Source organism: Salmo salar, unplaced genomic scaffold (genome assembly GCF_905237065.1).
Source record: "Salmo salar unplaced genomic scaffold, Ssal_v3.1, whole genome shotgun sequence".
Lineage (NCBI taxonomy): Eukaryota > Metazoa > Chordata > Actinopteri > Salmoniformes > Salmonidae > Salmo > Salmo salar.
In genome coordinates this window covers 205,403-222,900 of record NW_025547971.1, presented here as the reverse complement: position 1 = coordinate 222,900, position 17,498 = coordinate 205,403, and the positions used below count along the sequence as shown (strand labels likewise).

Genomic DNA, 17,498 nt, shown 5'->3' with positions numbered 1-17,498 from the left:
TCCACAGTTTCAGCCCCCCTCAGGTTCTCTGGCAGGTTATTCCAGAGGCTGGGACCATAGTAACTAAAGGCTGGGGGCATAGTAACTAAAGGCTGGGGACATAGTAACTAAAGGCTGGGGGCATAGCAACTAAAGGTTGGGGGCATAGCAACTAAAGGCTGGGGCCATAGTAACTAAAGGCTGGGGGCATAGCAACTAAAGGCTGGGGGCATAGCAACTAAAGGCTGGGGGCATAGCAACTAAAGGCTGGGGCCATAGTAACTAAAGGCTGGGGACATAGTAACTAAAGGCTGGGGGCCCATAGTAACTAAAGGCTGGGGGCATAGTAACTAAAGACTGGGGACATAGTAACTAAAGGCTGGGGACATAGTAACTAGAGGCTGGGGCCATAGTAACTAAAGGCTGGGGGCATAGTAACTAAAGGCTGGGGGCATAGTAACTAAAGGCTGGGGGCATAGTAACTAAAGGCTGGGGGCATAGTAACTAAAGGCTGGGGACATAGTAACTAAAGGCTGGGGCCATAGTAACTAGAGGCTGGGGACATAGTAACTAGAGGCTGGGGGCATAGTAACTAAAGGCTGGGGGCATAGTAACTGAAGGCTGGGGGCATAGTAACTAAAGGCTGGGGACATAGTAACTAAAGGCTGGGGGCATAGTAACTAAAGGCTGGGGGCATAGTAACTAAAGGCTGGGGGCATAGTAACTAAAGGCTGGGGGCCCATAGTAACTGAAGGCTGGGGGCATAGTAACTAAAGGCTGGGGACATAGTAACTAAAGTCTGGGGACATAGTAACTAGAGGCTGGGGACATAGTAACTAAAGGCTGGGGGCCCATAGTAACTAAAGGCTGGGGCCATAGTAACTAAAGGCTGGGGGCATAGTAACTAAAGTCTGGGGGCATAGTAACTAAAGGCTGGGGACATAGTAACTAAAGGCTGGGGCAATAGTAACTAAAGGCTGGGGACATAGTAACTAAAGGCTGGGGCCATAGTAACTAGAGGATGCCTCTCCATGGCTCTTGGTCCCCCTCAGGTTCTCTGGCAGGCTATTCTAGAGTCTGTTACACTTCTCAAAGATTTGGAAGGTTGGATAATTGAAATGCAATTGATAAACTGTTTTGAAGAGGGTTATGGCCAGCACTGCTGACTGACATTTAAACAGTATAACATGATGCTCTGGTCTGGTGGCTGACATTTAAACAGTATAACATGATGCTCTGGTCTGGTGGCTGACATTTAAACAGTATAACATGATGCTCTGGTCTGGTGGCTGACATTTAAACAGTATAACATGATGCTCAAAATACCCAAAGTCATCAAGCCAAATGTCCTTCCAACTGAAAGCATTAGTAAAAATAGAGGCTGTCTCCACCCCACCACATATAGATACTTATCAGAGCAGGAGATCTGTGTCTGTTTGAGGTTATAGCTGTATGTGAACAACATCACCCATTGTTAAACACCTCTGTCCCTCTGTCACACATTTCACATGTATGTTTAGGTCATTTAGCTCTTGTCCAGAGAGACTTACAGTAGTGAGTTGATACATTATTGTACTTTTTCCTGTACTGGTCCTCCGTGGGAATCAAACCCACAACCCTGGCATTGCAAATGCCATTCTCTACCAACTGAGCCACACCGGAAAGAGACGCACACAGACACACACAGAGACAGATTGGGGTGTGTAACTGTATCTAACTACACATTAAACACTGAGACCTTTTGGGGTGTATAAATGTTCTAGTGGTGTTGATGGTCTTCGCTGTAGTAGACTGGATCAGCTCCTCTGTCCCTCACTCATCTCTCTCTCCTCTCTCTTTACCTAGTGACCCTGTTCATCAGAACGTCATGCTGGGTGGAAAAATATCCTCTCTTCAGCAGCGGTGAATAACCTCAACCCTGTCAGTCCATCTCTTTACTTCTCATTTCTCTTATATTCTCTCTCCCCCCTTCCGTTTTCACACCAACACACTTATCTTTAGACGCTGCAGCCTTGACCTCCAACAGTATCAGCAACAGAGAGGTGTGAAGTTTCCACAACAGAGTTAGAGTCAGTTTATCATGTACTTCTCTTTAGACGCTGCAGCCTTGACCTCCATCAACAGAGTTAGAGTTAGTTTATCATGAGAACATACAGACACCACTGACTGGAACCAGCTGACAGTATCAGTTGTAAAGGCTTCATTACTACTAACAGAAGGAAAGTTGTAGTGTTATGTCCATGATGAATGATGTAAAGGTTTCAATGTGTTTTATATTGAGCTGCTCTGTTAAATTCTGTTTGTTCATGTGAAATTGGAAATTGTATTTTTCTATAATGTCATTGTGTGTGTTTAGCTTGAGCAACACCATTGTATGGTTGCTAACTTGTCAAATAAAGCTTCCTAAAATGTGTTAGAAAATGTGTCAGTTTGTCACTTTCATGTTCCACTACTGAAGACATTGGCTCTAATCTAGTGGAGTAATAACATGTTCCACTACTGAAGACATTGGCTCTAATCTAGTGGAGTAATAACATGTTCCACTACTGAAGACATTGTCTCTAATCTAGTGGAGTAATAACATGTTCCACTACTGAAGACATTGTCTCTAATCTAGTGGAGTAATAACATGTTCCACTACTGAAGACATTGTCTCTAATCTAGGTTGGAGTAATAACATGTTCCACTACTGAAGACATTGGCTCTAATCTAGGTTGGAGTAGTAACATGTTCCACTACTGAAGACATTGTCTCTAATCTAGTGGAGTAATAACATGTTCCACTACTGAAGACATTGTCTCTAATCTAGTGGAGTAATAACATGTTCCACTACTGAAGACATTGTCTCTAATCTAGGTTGTGCCTTTATATTTCTAGAAAATGAACAACTAAAGAAGAATGTTTCACTTCTCTTTTTGACTTCTCTAACCCCAAAACCCGGCCTGGTCTCATTGGTCTGTTTCACAACCATTACCCAAAGTCTGGCGATATTGTGCCTCTGGGTTTAGAAATTTCTGGTGGTGTTAGCACCAACAGAAAAGGTTTGAATCCTAAGCAACCTGCCTCCACATTGTTTGAAGTACAATAGACCAAACATAGCTACCATAGTAGGTGAAATCTGTGTGCTGGAAAACCTTGGTAGAGCATGGGTGTAGAAGGCATTTTGGTTGTCACGGCTGTCGGAAGGAGCGGACCAAAATGCAGCGTGTTTGTAGTTCCACATATTTATTTAGACTGTGAAACTTAATGCAATACATAAATAACTGAATAGACAAAACAACAAACCGTGATGCAGAGGAGAAACAAACACTACTCACAAAATATAATCACTCACAAAAACAGGTGGGACAAACATCAGCTTAAATATGACCTCCAATTAGAGACAACGACGACCAGCTGCCTCTAATTGGAGATCATACCAAACAAAACCAACATAGAAATACAAAACTAGAAACTGAACATAGAAATACAAAACATAGACAAACACCCCCTGTCACACTATGACCTACTATACCATAGAAAATAACAACTTACTATGGTCAGGACGTGACAGTGGTGCTCATGTGAATTTCCTTTCTTTTTCGGCTAAAGACCAATGCCTACTTCTCACCTAAAATATATATTTTTTTCAGTATAAGACAGACAGACAGACAGACAGGTCAGAAGGTCATTCCAGATGCTGTCTACTTAGACCTGCTTTAAAGTAGAATAACAGATCTATAACTTTCACTTCTATGTGATTTTGGTCGGGTCACCCAAAAAGTTACATGTTGACACTTTAACAAATTAAATCTGTATGTACTTTAGGTAGAGCTGTATCTGGACCCAGGGAAGTAATGTACAGACTGAGGTAGGCCCAGATCACTGTATCACTAACCCTAATGTACAGATTGAGGTAGGTCCAGATCACTGTATCACTAACCCTAATGTACAGACTGAGGTAGGTCCATATCACTGTATCACTAACCCTAATGTACAGACTGAGGTAGGTCCAGATCACTGTATCACTAACCCTGATGTACAGACTGAGGTAGGTCCAGATCACTGTATCACTAACCCTAATGTACAGACTGAGGTCAAACAAATCAAATTATGTATGTCACATTCGCTGAATACAACCTTACAGTGAAATGCTTACGACCCCCTAACCAAAAGTGCAGTTTCAAGAAAATACGGAAAGAATAAGATTTAAAAGTAACAAGTTATTAAAGAGCAGCAGTAAAAAATAACAATATATACAGGGGGTGCCGGTACAGAGTCAATGTGCGGGGGCACCGGTTAGTTGAGGTAGTATGTACATGAAGGTAGAGTTAATTAAAGTGACTATGCATAGATGACAACAGAGAGTGGCAGTGGTGTGGAGAGGGGGGGGCAATGTGAATAGTCTGGGTGGCCGTTTGACTAGATGTTCAGGAGTCTTATGGCTTTGGGGTAGAAGCTGTTTTTTGAACTTGAAGCTCTCAACCTGCTTCACTGCAGCCCCTTCTATGAGAATGGGGGCATGCTCTGTCTTCTTTTTCCTGTAGTCCACAATCATCTCCTTTGTCTTGATCACATTGAGGGAGAGGTTGGTGTCCTGGCACCACACGGTCAGGTCTCTGACCTCCTCCCTATCGGCTGTCTCATTGTTGTCGGTGATCAGGCCTACCACTGTTGTGTCATCAGCAAATTTAATGATGGTGTTGGAGTCGTGCCTGGCAATGCAGTCATGAGTGAACAGGGAGTACAGGAGGGGACTGAGCACGCACCGCTGAGGGGCCCCCGTGTTGAGGAACAACGTGGCGGATGTGTTGTTACTACCCTTAACACCTGGGGGTGACACGTCAGGAAGTCCAGGATCCAGTTGCAGAGGGAGGTGTTTAGTCCCAGTGTCATTAGCTTATTGATGAGCTTTGAGGGCACTATGGTGTTGAATGCTGAGCTGTAGTCAATGAACAGCATTCTCACATAGGTGTTCCTTTTGTCCAGGTGGGAAAGGGCAGTGTGGAGTGCAATAGAGACTGCATCATCTGTGGATCTGTTGGTGCTGTATGCAAACTCGAGTGGGTCTAGGGTTTCTGGGATGATGGTGTTGATGTGAGCCATGACCAGCCTTTCAAAGCACTTCATGGCTACAGACGTGAGTGCTGGCAGGAATGGAGTCATTTAGGCAGGTTTGTTTAGTGTTCTTGGCCACAGTCACTATGGTGGTCTGCTTAAGTCTGGGCTAGGGGGCAGTATTTTCACGTCCGGATGAAAAACGTACCCAATTTAAACAGGTTACTACTCTGGCCCAGAAACTAGAATATGCATATTATTAGTAGATTTGGATAGAAAACACTTTGAAGTTTCTAAAACTGTTTGAATGGTGTCTGTGAGTATAACAGAACTCATATGGCAGGCAAAAACCTGAGAAAAATACAACCAGGAAATGAAAATCTGGTGCCTGTAGTTTTTCAAGTCATTGCCAATCGAACACACAGTGAGTTAGGTTTCATTTTGCACTTCCTAAGGCTTCCACTAGATGTCAACAGTCTTTAGAAAGTTGTTTGAGGATTCTATGGTGAACAGAGAGCCAACAAGAAGGCTGGGAAGTTGGTGACCCAGGGAAGGACATCAGTTAATTGGCGCGCATTCATGCGAGAGTTAGCTGTGTTCCAAAACGTTTTTCAAGACGATGGAATCGTCCGGTTGGAACATTACTGAATTTTCACGTTCTAAAGGCCCTAAAGATTGATGCTTTACAACGTTTGACATGTTTGAACGAACGTAAACAGAACTTTTTTGACTTTTCGTTGTGACATTTTCCTCACGCTTCCTACACTTGGAGTAGCTTACTGAACGCGCTAACAACAAGGAGTTATTTGGACATAAATTATGATCTTTATCGAACAAAACAACATTTATTGTGGACCTGGGATTCCTGGAAGTGCCTTCTGATGAAGATTATTAAAGGTAAGTGAATATTTCTAATGCTATTTATGCATTTAGATGACTCCAAAATGGCGGGTATCTGTAATTGCCTGATGTATTTTTCTGAGCCCCGTACACAGATTATTGCAAAGTGTGCTTTCCCAGTAAAGTTATTTTGAAATCTGTCAACGCGGTTGCATTCAAGAGATGTTAATCTATAATTCTTTGAATAACAGTTTAATATTTTATCAACGTTTATAATGAGTATTTTTGTAAATTGTTGTGCTAATTCACCGAAAGTTTTGGGGGAAATACATTTTCTGAACGTCACGCGTCAATGTAAAATTGGGTTTTTGGATATAAATATGAACTTGATAGAACAAAAAATGCATGTTTTGTCTAACATAATGTCCTAGGAGTGTCATCTGATGAAGATCGTCAAAGGTTAGTACATAATTTTAGCTGGTTTTCTGCTTTTGGTGACGCTTGTCCTTGCATTGAAAATGGCTGTGTGTAATTTTTTGTCTATGTACTGTCCTAACATAACGCGGTCACTCTCCATCACCACCCCGCTCTGATTTTTCACTGGCTGCACGGTGAGTGGGACGATAGCGTCCCAAACATGATGGTATTACAGACTCAGAGGTTGAAAATGTCAGTAAAGACACTTGCTAGTTGGTCAGCGCATGCTCGCAGTACACATCCTGGTAATCCATCTGGCCCTGTGGCCTTGTGAATGTTGACCTGTTTGAAGGTCTTACTCACATCGGCTGTGGAAAGCGTGATCACACAGTCTTCCGGTACAGCTGGTGCTCTTATGCATGTTTTAGTGTTTTTTGCCTCGAAGCGAGCATAGAAGTAGTTTCGGTCGTCCAGTAGGCTGGTGTCACTGGGCAGCTTTCAGCTGTGCTTCCCTTTGTAGTCTGTAATGGTTTGCAGGCCCTGCCACATCCAACAAGCGTCAGAGCTGGTGTAGTACAACTCGATCTTAGTCCTGTATTGCCTCTTTGCCTTTTTGATGGTTCGTCGGAGGGCATAGCGGGATTTCTTGTAAGCTTCCAGGTTAGAGTCCCGCTTCTTGAAAGCGGCCACTCTAGCCTTTAGCTCAGTGTGGATGCTGCCTGTAATCCGTGGCTTCTGGTTGGGGTATGTACATACAGTCACTGTGGGAAGGACATCATCGATGCCATTGGAGGAATCCCGGAACATATTCTAGTCTGTGCTATCAAAACCGTCCTGTAGCATAGCTTCATCTGACCACTTTTTGATTGATCTAGTCGCTGGTGCTTCCTGCTTTAATTTTTGCTTGAAGGTCACACCTTCATTCAGCCTCTGTTACATCAGGCAATCTGACAGTCTATGAACAATGGAGCATGTTATGAATTTTTTATATATGTTTTAATTTACCTTTATTTACCTAGGCAAGTCAGTTAAGAACAAATTCTTATATTCAATGATGCCCCAATCATGAATGATGTTGTACGTTGTGTTTGTTATGAACGGTGTAGCATGTTGTGTTATGAATGATGTAGCATGTTATATGATGAATGACATAGTATGTTGTGTTATGAATGATGTAGCATGTTGTGTTTGTTATGAATGATGTAGCATGTTGTGTTATGAAGGATGTAGCATGTTGTGTTGTGAATGATGTAGCATGTTGTGTTTGTTAATAATGATGTAGCGTGTTGTGTTATGAATGATGTAGCATGTTGTGTTATGAATGATGTATCATGTTGTGTTATGAATGATGTAGTATATTACATGATGAATGACATAGCATGTTGTGTTATGAATGATGTAGCATGTTGTGTTTGTTATGAATGATGTAGCATGTTGTGTTACGAAGGATGTAGCATGTTGTGTTGTGAATTATGTAGCATGTTGTGTTTGTTAATAATGATGTATCATGTTGTGTTATGAATGATGTAGCATGTTGTGTTATGAATGACGTAGCTTGTTGAGTTTGTTATGAATTAAGTAGCATGTTGTGTAATGAATGATGTAGCATGTTGTGTTTGTTATGAATGATGTAGCATGTTGTGTTTGTTATGAATGATGTAGCATGTTGTGTTATGAATGATGTAGCATGTTGTGTTATGAATGATGTAGCATGTTGTGTTTGTTATGAATGATGTAGCATGTTGTGTTTGTTATGAATGATGTAGCATGTTGTGTTTGTTATGAATGATGTAGCATGTTGTGTTGTGAATGATGTAGCATGTTGTGTTTGTTATGAATGATGTAGCATGTTGTGTTTGTTATGAATGATGTAGCATGTTGTGTTATGAATGATGTAGGATGTTGTGTTATGAATGATGTAGCATGTTGTGTTTGTTATGAATGATGTAGCATGTTGTGTTTGTTATGAATGATGTAGCATGTTGTGTTTGTTATGAATGATGTGGCATGTTGTGTTATTAATGATGTAGCGTGTTGTGTTTGTTATGAATGATGTAGCATGTTGTGTTTGTTGTGAATGATGTAGCATGTTGTGTTTGTTATGAATGATGTAGCATGCTCTACCAGCTCTTCTGAACTACTCTGTCTGTCTTCCTTGTACCCAACCCACTGCACCCAGAGGTCTTGTATCTGTCAGTATAACACCCAACCCGCTCTACCCAGAGGCCTTGTATCTGTCAGTATAACACCCAACCCGCTCTACCCAGAGGCCTTGTATCTGTCAGTATAACACCCAACCCACTCTACCCAGAGGCCTTGTATCTGACAGTATAACACCCAACCCACTATACCCAGAGGCCTTGTATCTGTCAGTATAACACCCAACCCACTCTACCCAGAGGCCTTATATCTGTCAGTATAACACCCAACCCGCTCTACCCAGAGGCCTTGTATCTGTCAGTATAACACCCAACCCACTCTACCCAGAGGCCTTATATCTGTCAGTATAACACCCAACCCACTCTACCCAGAGGCCTTGTATCTGTCAGTAAGTAGCCTGCAGCATGTAGCATTGTGAGGTTGTGTTGTGTGTTACAGTGTGAGAGAGAGACATGGAATGCAACACAATGTGCTTCACAGGAAAAAATATAGAAAACTATGAAAATGTAAACTAAAATTGTCACGGCTGTCGTAGAGATTAGACCAAGGCGCAGCGGGTACGTGAATACTCATACTTTTTTTATTATTTAAAGTGAGTAACGGGAAAAACAAGAAACAGAACGACAGCTAACAGATTTTCTAAACAAACAGCAGTGCAAATACAATTACCCACAATCAACCAGGTGAAAACAAGCTCCCTAAGAATGACTCCCAATCAGGAACAACGATGTACAGCTGTTCCTGATCGAGAGCCACACAGACCAACACAGAAATACACAAACTAGAAAACCCCTAGAAAACCAAAAACCAGAACATACACCCAAACCCCGGAACACATAAATACAACACCCCTCTAACCTACACATAACCCCCAGACCACATACAACAAATACCCTCTGCAACGTCCTGACCAAACTACAATTACAAATAATCCCTAATACTGGTCAGGACGTGACAAAAATATTTACTACACAACAAACATAAGAGGATAAGAAACTAAATAAAAACAATTAAAACTGAATGACTAAAAAGAACCTGAGGAAAAGCAAAGCTACATATCGTTTTTAAATATGTCCACAGTTTCAGCCCCCCTCAGGTTCTCTGGCAGGTTATTCCAGAGGCTGGGGACATAGTAACTAAAGGCTGGGGGCATAGTAACTAAAGGCTGGGGGCATAGTAACTAAAGGCTGGGGGCATAGTAACTAAAGGCTGGGGACATAGTAACTAAAGGCTGGGGGCATAGTAACTAAAGGCTGGGGGCATAGTAACTAAAGGCTGGGGGCATAGTAACTAAAGGCTGGGGACATAGTAACTAAAGGCTGGGGGCATAGTAACTAAAGGCTGGGGACATAGTAACTAAAGGCTGGGGACATAGTAACTAAAGGCTGGGGGCATAGTAACTAAAGGCTGGGGACATAGTAACTAAAGGCTGGTGGCATAGTAACTAAAGGCTGGGGGCATAGTAACTAAAGGCTGGGGACATAGTAACTAAAGGCTGGGGGCATAGTAACTAAAGGCTGGGGGCCCATAGTAACTAAAGGCTGGGGGCATAGTAACTAAAGGCTGGGGGCCCATAGTAACTAAAGGCTGGGGGCATAGTAACTAAAGGCTGGGGGCATAGTAACTAAAGCCTGGGGACATAGTAACTAAAGGCTGGGGGCATAGTAACTAAAGGCTGGGGGCATAGTAACTGAAGGCTGGGGGCATAGTAACTAAAGGCTGGGGGCATAGTAACTAAAGGATGGGGGCATAGTAACTAAAGGCTGGGGCCATAGTAACTAGAGGCTGGGGACATAGTAACTAAAGGCTGAAGACATAGTAACTAAAGGCTGGGGACATAGTAACTAAAGGCTGGGGACATAGTAACTAAAGGCTGGGGGCATAGTAACTAAAGGCTGGGGGCATAGTAACTAAAGGCTGGGGCCATAGTAACTAAAGGCTGGGGCATAGTAACTAAAGGCTGGGGCATAGTAACTAAAGGCTGGGGGCATAGTAACTAAAGGCTGGGGCCATAGTAACTAAAGGCTGGGGCCATAGTAACTAAAGGCTGGGGGCCCATAGTAACTAAAGGCTGGGGCCATAGTAACTAAAGGCTGGGGGCCCATAGTAACTAAAGGCTGGGGACATAGTAACTAAAGGCTGGGGACATAGTAACTAGAGGCTGGGGGCATAGTAACTAAAGGCTGGGGGCATAGTAACTAGAGGCTGGGGGCATAGTAACTAAAGGCTGGGGGCATAGTAACTGAAGGCTGGGGGCATAGTAACTAAAGGCTGGGAGCATAGTAACTAGAGGCTGGGGGCATAGTAACTAAAGGCTGGGGGCATAGTAACTAAAGGCTGGGGGCATAGTAACTAAAGGCTGGGGGCCCATAGTAACTAAAGGCTGGGGCCATAGTAACTAAAGGCTGGGGACATAGTAACTAAAGGCTGGGGACATAGTAACTAAAGGCTGGGGACCCATAGTAACTAAAGGCTGGGTCCATAGTAACTAAAGGCTGGGGGCATAGTAACTAAAGGCTGGGGCCATAGTAACTAAAGGAAGGGGGCCCATAGTAACTAAAGGCTGGGGCCATAGTAACTAAAGGCTGGGGGCCCATAGTAACTAAAGGCTGGGGACATAGTAACTAAAGGCTGGGGGCATAGTAACTAAAGGCTGGGGGCATAGTAACTAAAGGCTGGGGGCCCATAGTAACTAAAGGCTGGGGGCATAGTAACTAAAGGCTGGGGCCATAGTAACTAAAGGCTGGGGGCCCATAGTAACTAAAGGCTGGGGCCATAGTAACTAAAGGCTGGGGGCCCATAGTAACTAAAGGCTGGGGACATAGTAACTAAAGGCTGGGGACATAGTAACTAGAGGCTGGGGGCATAGTAACTAAAGGCTGGGGGCATAGTAACTAGAGGCTGGGGGCATAGTAACTAAAGGCTGGGGGCATAGTAACTGAAGGCTGGGGGCATAGTAACTAAAGGCTGGGGGCATAATAACTAGAGGCTGGGGGCATAGTAACTAAAGGCTGGGGGCATAGTAACTAAAGGCTGGGGGCATAGTAACTAAAGGCTGGGGGCCCATAGTAACTAAAGGCTGGGGCCATAGTAACTAAAAGCCGGGGACATAGTAACTAAAGGCTGGGGACATAGTAACTAAAGGCTGGGGACCCATAGTAACTAAAGGCTGGGGCCATAGTAACTAAAGGCTGGGGGCATAGTAACTAAAGGCTGGGGCCATAGTAACTAAAGGCTGGGGGCCCATAGTAACTAAAGGCTGGGGACATAGTAACTAAAGGCTGGGGGCATAGTAACTAAAGGCTGGGGGCATAGTAACTAAAGGCCGGGGCCCATAGTAACTAAAGGCTGGGGACATAGTAACTAAAGGCTGGGAACATAGTAACTAAAGGCTGGGGGCATAGTAACTAAAGGCTGGGGGCATAGTAACTAAAGGCTGGGGGCATAGTAACTAAAGGCTGGGGGCATAGTAACTAAAGGCTGGGGACATAGTAACTAAAGGCTGGGGCCATAGTAACTAGAGGCTGGGGACATAGTAACTAAAGGCTGGGGCATAGTAACTAAAGGCTGGGGGCATAGTAACTAAAGGCTGGGGGCATAGTAACTAAAGGCTGGGGGCATAGTAACTAAAGGCTGGGGGCATAGTAACTAAAGGCTGGGGGCATAGTAACTAAAGGCTGGGGGCATAGTAACTAAAGGCTGGGGGCCCATAGTAACTAAAGGCTGGGGCCATAGTAACTAAAGGCTGGGGGCATAGTAACTAAAGGCTGGGGACATAGTAACTAAAGGCTGGGGCCATAGTAACTAGAGGCTGGGGACATAGTAACTAGAGGCTGGGGGCATAGTAACTAAAGGCTGGGGACATAGTAACTAAAGGCTGGGGCCATAGTAACTAAAGGCTGGGGGCATAGTAACTAAAGGCTCGGGGCATAGTAACTAAAGGCTGGGGGCATAGTAACTAGAGGCTGGGGGCATAGTAACTAAAGGCTGGGGGCATAGTAACTAAAGGCTGGGGGCATAGTAACTAAAGGCTGGGGGCCCATAGTAACTAAAGGCTGGGGCCATAGTAACTAAAGGCTGGGGACATAGTAACTAAAGGCTTTGGACATAGTAACTAAAGGCTGGGGACCCATAGTAACTAAAGGCTGGGGCCATAGTAACTAAAGGCTGGGGGCATAGTAACTAAAGGCTGGGGCCATAGTAACTAAAGGCTGGGGGCCCATAGTAACTAAAGGCTGGGGCCATAGTAACTAAAGGCTGGGGGCCCATAGTAACTAAAGGCTGGGGACATAGTAACTAAAGGCTGGGGGCATAGTAACTAAAGGCTGTGGGCATAGTAACTAAAGGCTGGGGGCCCATAGTAACTAAAGGCTGGGGGCATAGTAACTAAAGGCTGGGGCCATAGTAACTAAAGGCTGGGGGCCCATAGTAACTAAAGGCTGGGGCCATAGTAACTAAAGGCTGGGGGCCCATAGTAACTAAAGGCTGGGGACATAGTAACTAAAGGCTGGGGCCATAGTAACTAAAGGCTGGGGGCATAGTAACTAAAGGCTCGGGGCATAGTAACTAAAGGCTGGGGGCATAGTAACTAGAGGCTGGGGGCATAGTAACTAAAGGCTGGGGGCATAGTAACTAAAGGCTGGGGGCATAGTAACTAAAGGCTGGGGGCCCATAGTAACTAAAGGCTGGGGCCATAGTAACTAAAGGCTGGGGACATAGTAACTAAAGGCTTTGGACATAGTAACTAAAGGCTGGGGACCCATAGTAACTAAAGGCTGGGGCCATAGTAACTAAAGGCTGGGGGCATAGTAACTAAAGGCTGGGGCCATAGTAACTAAAGGCTGGGGGCCCATAGTAACTAAAGGCTGGGGCCATAGTAACTAAAGGCTGGGGGCCCATAGTAACTAAAGGCTGGGGACATAGTAACTAAAGGCTGGGGGCATAGTAACTAAAGGCTGTGGGCATAGTAACTAAAGGCTGGGGGCCCATAGTAACTAAAGGCTGGGGGCATAGTAACTAAAGGCTGGGGCCATAGTAACTAAAGGCTGGGGCCCATAGTAACTAAAGGCTGGGGCCATAGTAACTAAAGGCTGGGGGCCCATAGTAACTAAAGGCTGGGGACATAGTAACTAAAGGCTGGGGACATAGTAACTAGAGGCTGGGGGCATAGTAACTAAAGGCTGGGGGCATAGTAACTAGAGGCTGGGGGCATAGTAACTAAAGGCTGGGGGCATAGTAACTGAAGGCTGGGGGCATAATAACTAAAGGCTGGGGGCATAGTAACTAGAGGCTGGGGGCATAGTAACTAAAGGCTGGGGGCATAGTAACTAAAAGCTGGGGGCATAGTAACTAAAGGCTGGGGGCCCATAGTAACTAAAGGCTGGGGCCATAGTAACTAAAAGCTGGGGACATAGTAACTAAAGGCTGGGGACATAGTAACTAAAGGCTGGGGACCCATAGTAACTAAAGGCTGGGGCCATAGTAACTAAAGGCTGGGGGCATAGTAACTAAAGGCTGGGGCCATAGTAACTAAAGGCTGGGGGCCCATAGTAACTAAAGGCTGGGGCCATAGTAACTAAAGGCTGGGGGCCCATAGTAACTAAAGGCTGGGGACATAGTAACTAAAGGCTGGGGGCATAGTAACTAAAGGCTGGGGGCATAGTAACTAAAGGCTGGGGGCCCATAGTAACTAAAGGCTGGGGACATAGTAACTAAAGGCTGGGAACATAGTAACTAAAGGCTGGGGGCATAGTAACTAAAGGCTGGGGGCATAGTAACTAAAGGCTCGGGGCATAGTAACTAAAGGCTCGGGGCATAGTAACTAAAGGCTGGGGGCATAGTAACTAAAGGCTGGGGGCATAGTAACTAAAGGCTGGGGGGCATAGTAACTAAAGGCTGGGGGCATAGTAACTAAAGGCTGGGGGCATAGTAACTAAAGGCTGGGGGCATAGTAACTAAAGGCTGGGGACATAGTAACTAAAGGCTGGGGCCATAGTAACTAGAGGATGCCTCTCCATGGCTCTTGGTCCCCCTCAGGTTCTCTGGCAGGCTATTCTAGAGTCTGTTACACTTCTCAAAGAATTGGAAGGTTGGATAATTGAAATGCAATTGATAAACTGTTTTGAAGAGGGTTATGGCCAGCACTGCTGACTGACATTTAAACAGTATAACATGATTGTCTGGTCTGGTGGCTGACATTTAAACAGTATAACATGATGCTCAAAATACCCAAAGTCATCAAGCCAAATGTCCTTCCAACTGAAAGCATTAGTAAAAATAGAGGCTGTCTCCACCCCACCACATATAGATACTTATCAGAGCAGGAGATCTGTGTCTGTTTGAGGTTATAGCTGTATGTGAACAACATCACCCATTGTTTAACACCTCTGTCCCTCTGTCACACATTTCACATGTATGTTTAGGTCATTTAGCTCTTGTCCAGAGAGACTTACAGTAGTGAGTTGATACATTATTGTACTTTTTCCTGTACTGGTCCTCCGTGGGAATCAAACCCACAACCCTGGCATTGCAAATGCCATTCTCTACCAACTGAGCCACACCGGAAAGAGACGCACACAGACACACACAGAGACAGATTGGGGTGTGTAACTGTATCTAACTACACATTAAACACTGAGACCTGTTGGGGTGTATAAATGTTCTAGTGGTGTTGATGGTCTTCGCTGTAGTAGACTGGATCAGCTCCTCTGTCCCTCACTCATCTCTCTCTCCTCTCTCTTTACCTAGTGACCCTGTTCATCAGAACGTCATGGTGGGTGGAAAAAGATGCTCTCTTCAGCAGCGGTGAATAACCACAACCCTGTCGGTCCATCTCTTTACTTCTCATTTCTCTTATCTTCTCTCTCCCCCCTTCCGTTTTCACACCAACACACTTATCTTTAGACGCTGCAGCCTTGACCTCTGTCAACAGCATCGGCAACAGAGAGGTGTGAAGTTTCCACAACAGAGTTAGAGTCAGTTTATCATGTACTTCTCTTTAGACGCTGCAGCCTTGACCTCCATCAACAGAGTTAGAGTCAGTTTATCATGAGAACAAACAGACACCACTGACTGGAACCAGCTGACAGTATCAGTTGTAAAGGTTTCATTACTACTAACAGAAGGAAAGTTGTAGTGTTATGTCCATGATGAATGATGTAAAGGCTTCATTACTACTAACAGAAGGAAAGTTGTAGTGTTATGTCCATGATGAATGATGTAAAGGCTTCATTACTACTAACAGAAGGAAAGTTGTAGTGTTATGTCCATGATGAATGATGTAAAGGCTTCATTACTACTAACAGAAGGAACGTTGTAGTGTTATGTCCATGATGAATGATGTAAAGGTTTCAATGTGTTTTATATTGAGCTGCTCTGTTAAATTCTGTTTGTTCATGTGAAATTGGAAATTGTATTTTTCTATAATGTCATTGTGTGTGTTTAGCTTGAGCAACACCATTGTATGGTTGCTAACTTGTCAAATAAAGCTTCCTAAAATGTGTTAGAAAATGTGTCAGTTTGTCACTTTCATGTTCCACTACTGAAGACATTGGCTCTAATCTAGTGGAGTAATAACATGTTCCACTACTGAAGACATTGTCTCTAATCTAGGTTGGAGTAATAACATGTTCCACTACTGAAGACATTGTCTCTAATCTAGGTTGGAGTAGTAACATGTTCCACTACTGAAGACATTGTCTCTAATCTAGTGGAGTAATAACATGTTCCACTACTGAAGACATTGTCTCTAATCTAGTGGAGTAATAACATGTTCCACTACTGAAGACATTGTCTCTAATCTAGTGGAGTAATAACATGTTCCACTACTGAAGACATTGTCTCTAATCTAGGTTGGAGTAGTAACATGTTCCACTACTGAAGACATTGGCTCTAATCTAGTGGAGTAATAACATGTTCCACTACTGAAGACATTGTCTCTAATCTAGTGGAGTAATAACATGTTCCACTACTGAAGACATTGGCTCTAATCTAGGTTGGAGTAGTAACATGTTCCACTACTGAAGACATTGTCTCTAATCTAGTGGAGTAGTAACATGTTCCACTACTGAAGACATTGTCTCTAATCTAGGTTGTGCCTTTATATTTCTAGAAAATGAACAACTAAAGAAGAATGTTTCACTTCTCTTTTTGACTTCTCCAACCCCAAAACCCGGCCTGGTCTCATTGGTCTGTTTCACAACCATTACCCAAAGTCTGGCGATATTGTGCCTCTGGGTTTAGAAATTTCTGGTGGTGTTAGCACCAACAGAAAAGGTTTGAACCCTAAGCAACCTGCCTCCACATTGTTTGAAGTACAATAGACCAAACATAGCTACCATAGTAGGTGAAATCTGTGTGCTGGAAAACCTTGGTAGAGCATGGGTGTAGAAGGCATTTTGGTTGTCACGGCTGTCGGAAGGAGCGGACCAAAATGCAGCGTGTTTGTAGTTCCACATATTTATTTAGACTGTGAAACTTAATGCAATACATAAATAACTGAATAGACAAAACAACAAACCGTGATGCAGAGGAGAAACAAACACTACTCACAAAATATAATCACTCACAAAAACAGGTGGGACAAACATCAGCTTAAATATGACCTCCAATTAGAGACAACGACGACCAGCTGCCTCTAATTGGAGATCATACCAAACAAAACCAACATAGAAATACAAAACTAGAAACTGAACATAGAAATACAAAACATAGACAAACACCCCCTGTCACACTATGACCTACTATACCATAGAAAATAACAACTTACTATGGTCAGGACGTGACAGTGGTGCTCATGTGAATTTCCTTTCTTTTTCGGCTAAAGACCAATGCCTACTTCTCACCTAAAATATATATTTTTTTCAGTATAAGACAGACAGACAGACAGACAGGTCAGAAGGTCATTCCAGATGCTGTCTACTTAGACCTGCTTTAAAGTAGAATAACAGATCTATAACTTTCACTTCTATGTGATTTTGGTCGGGTCACCCAAAAAGTTACATGTTGACACTTTAACAAATTAAATCTGTATGTACTTTAGGTAGAGCTGTATCTGGACCCAGGGA

General features: G+C 43.7%; 1 long non-coding RNA gene across 1 annotated transcript; it reads left to right on the top strand.

The window, feature by feature from the left end:
• The first annotated feature begins 1,990 nt into the window (after positions 1–1,990).
• Positions 1,991–15,942, top strand: LOC123732543 (uncharacterized). Its single transcript, XR_006763209.1, has 2 exons — positions 1,991–2,237; positions 15,719–15,942. It is a non-coding gene; the product is annotated as an uncharacterized lncRNA (long non-coding RNA).
• Positions 15,943–17,498: the final 1,556 nt, after the last annotated feature.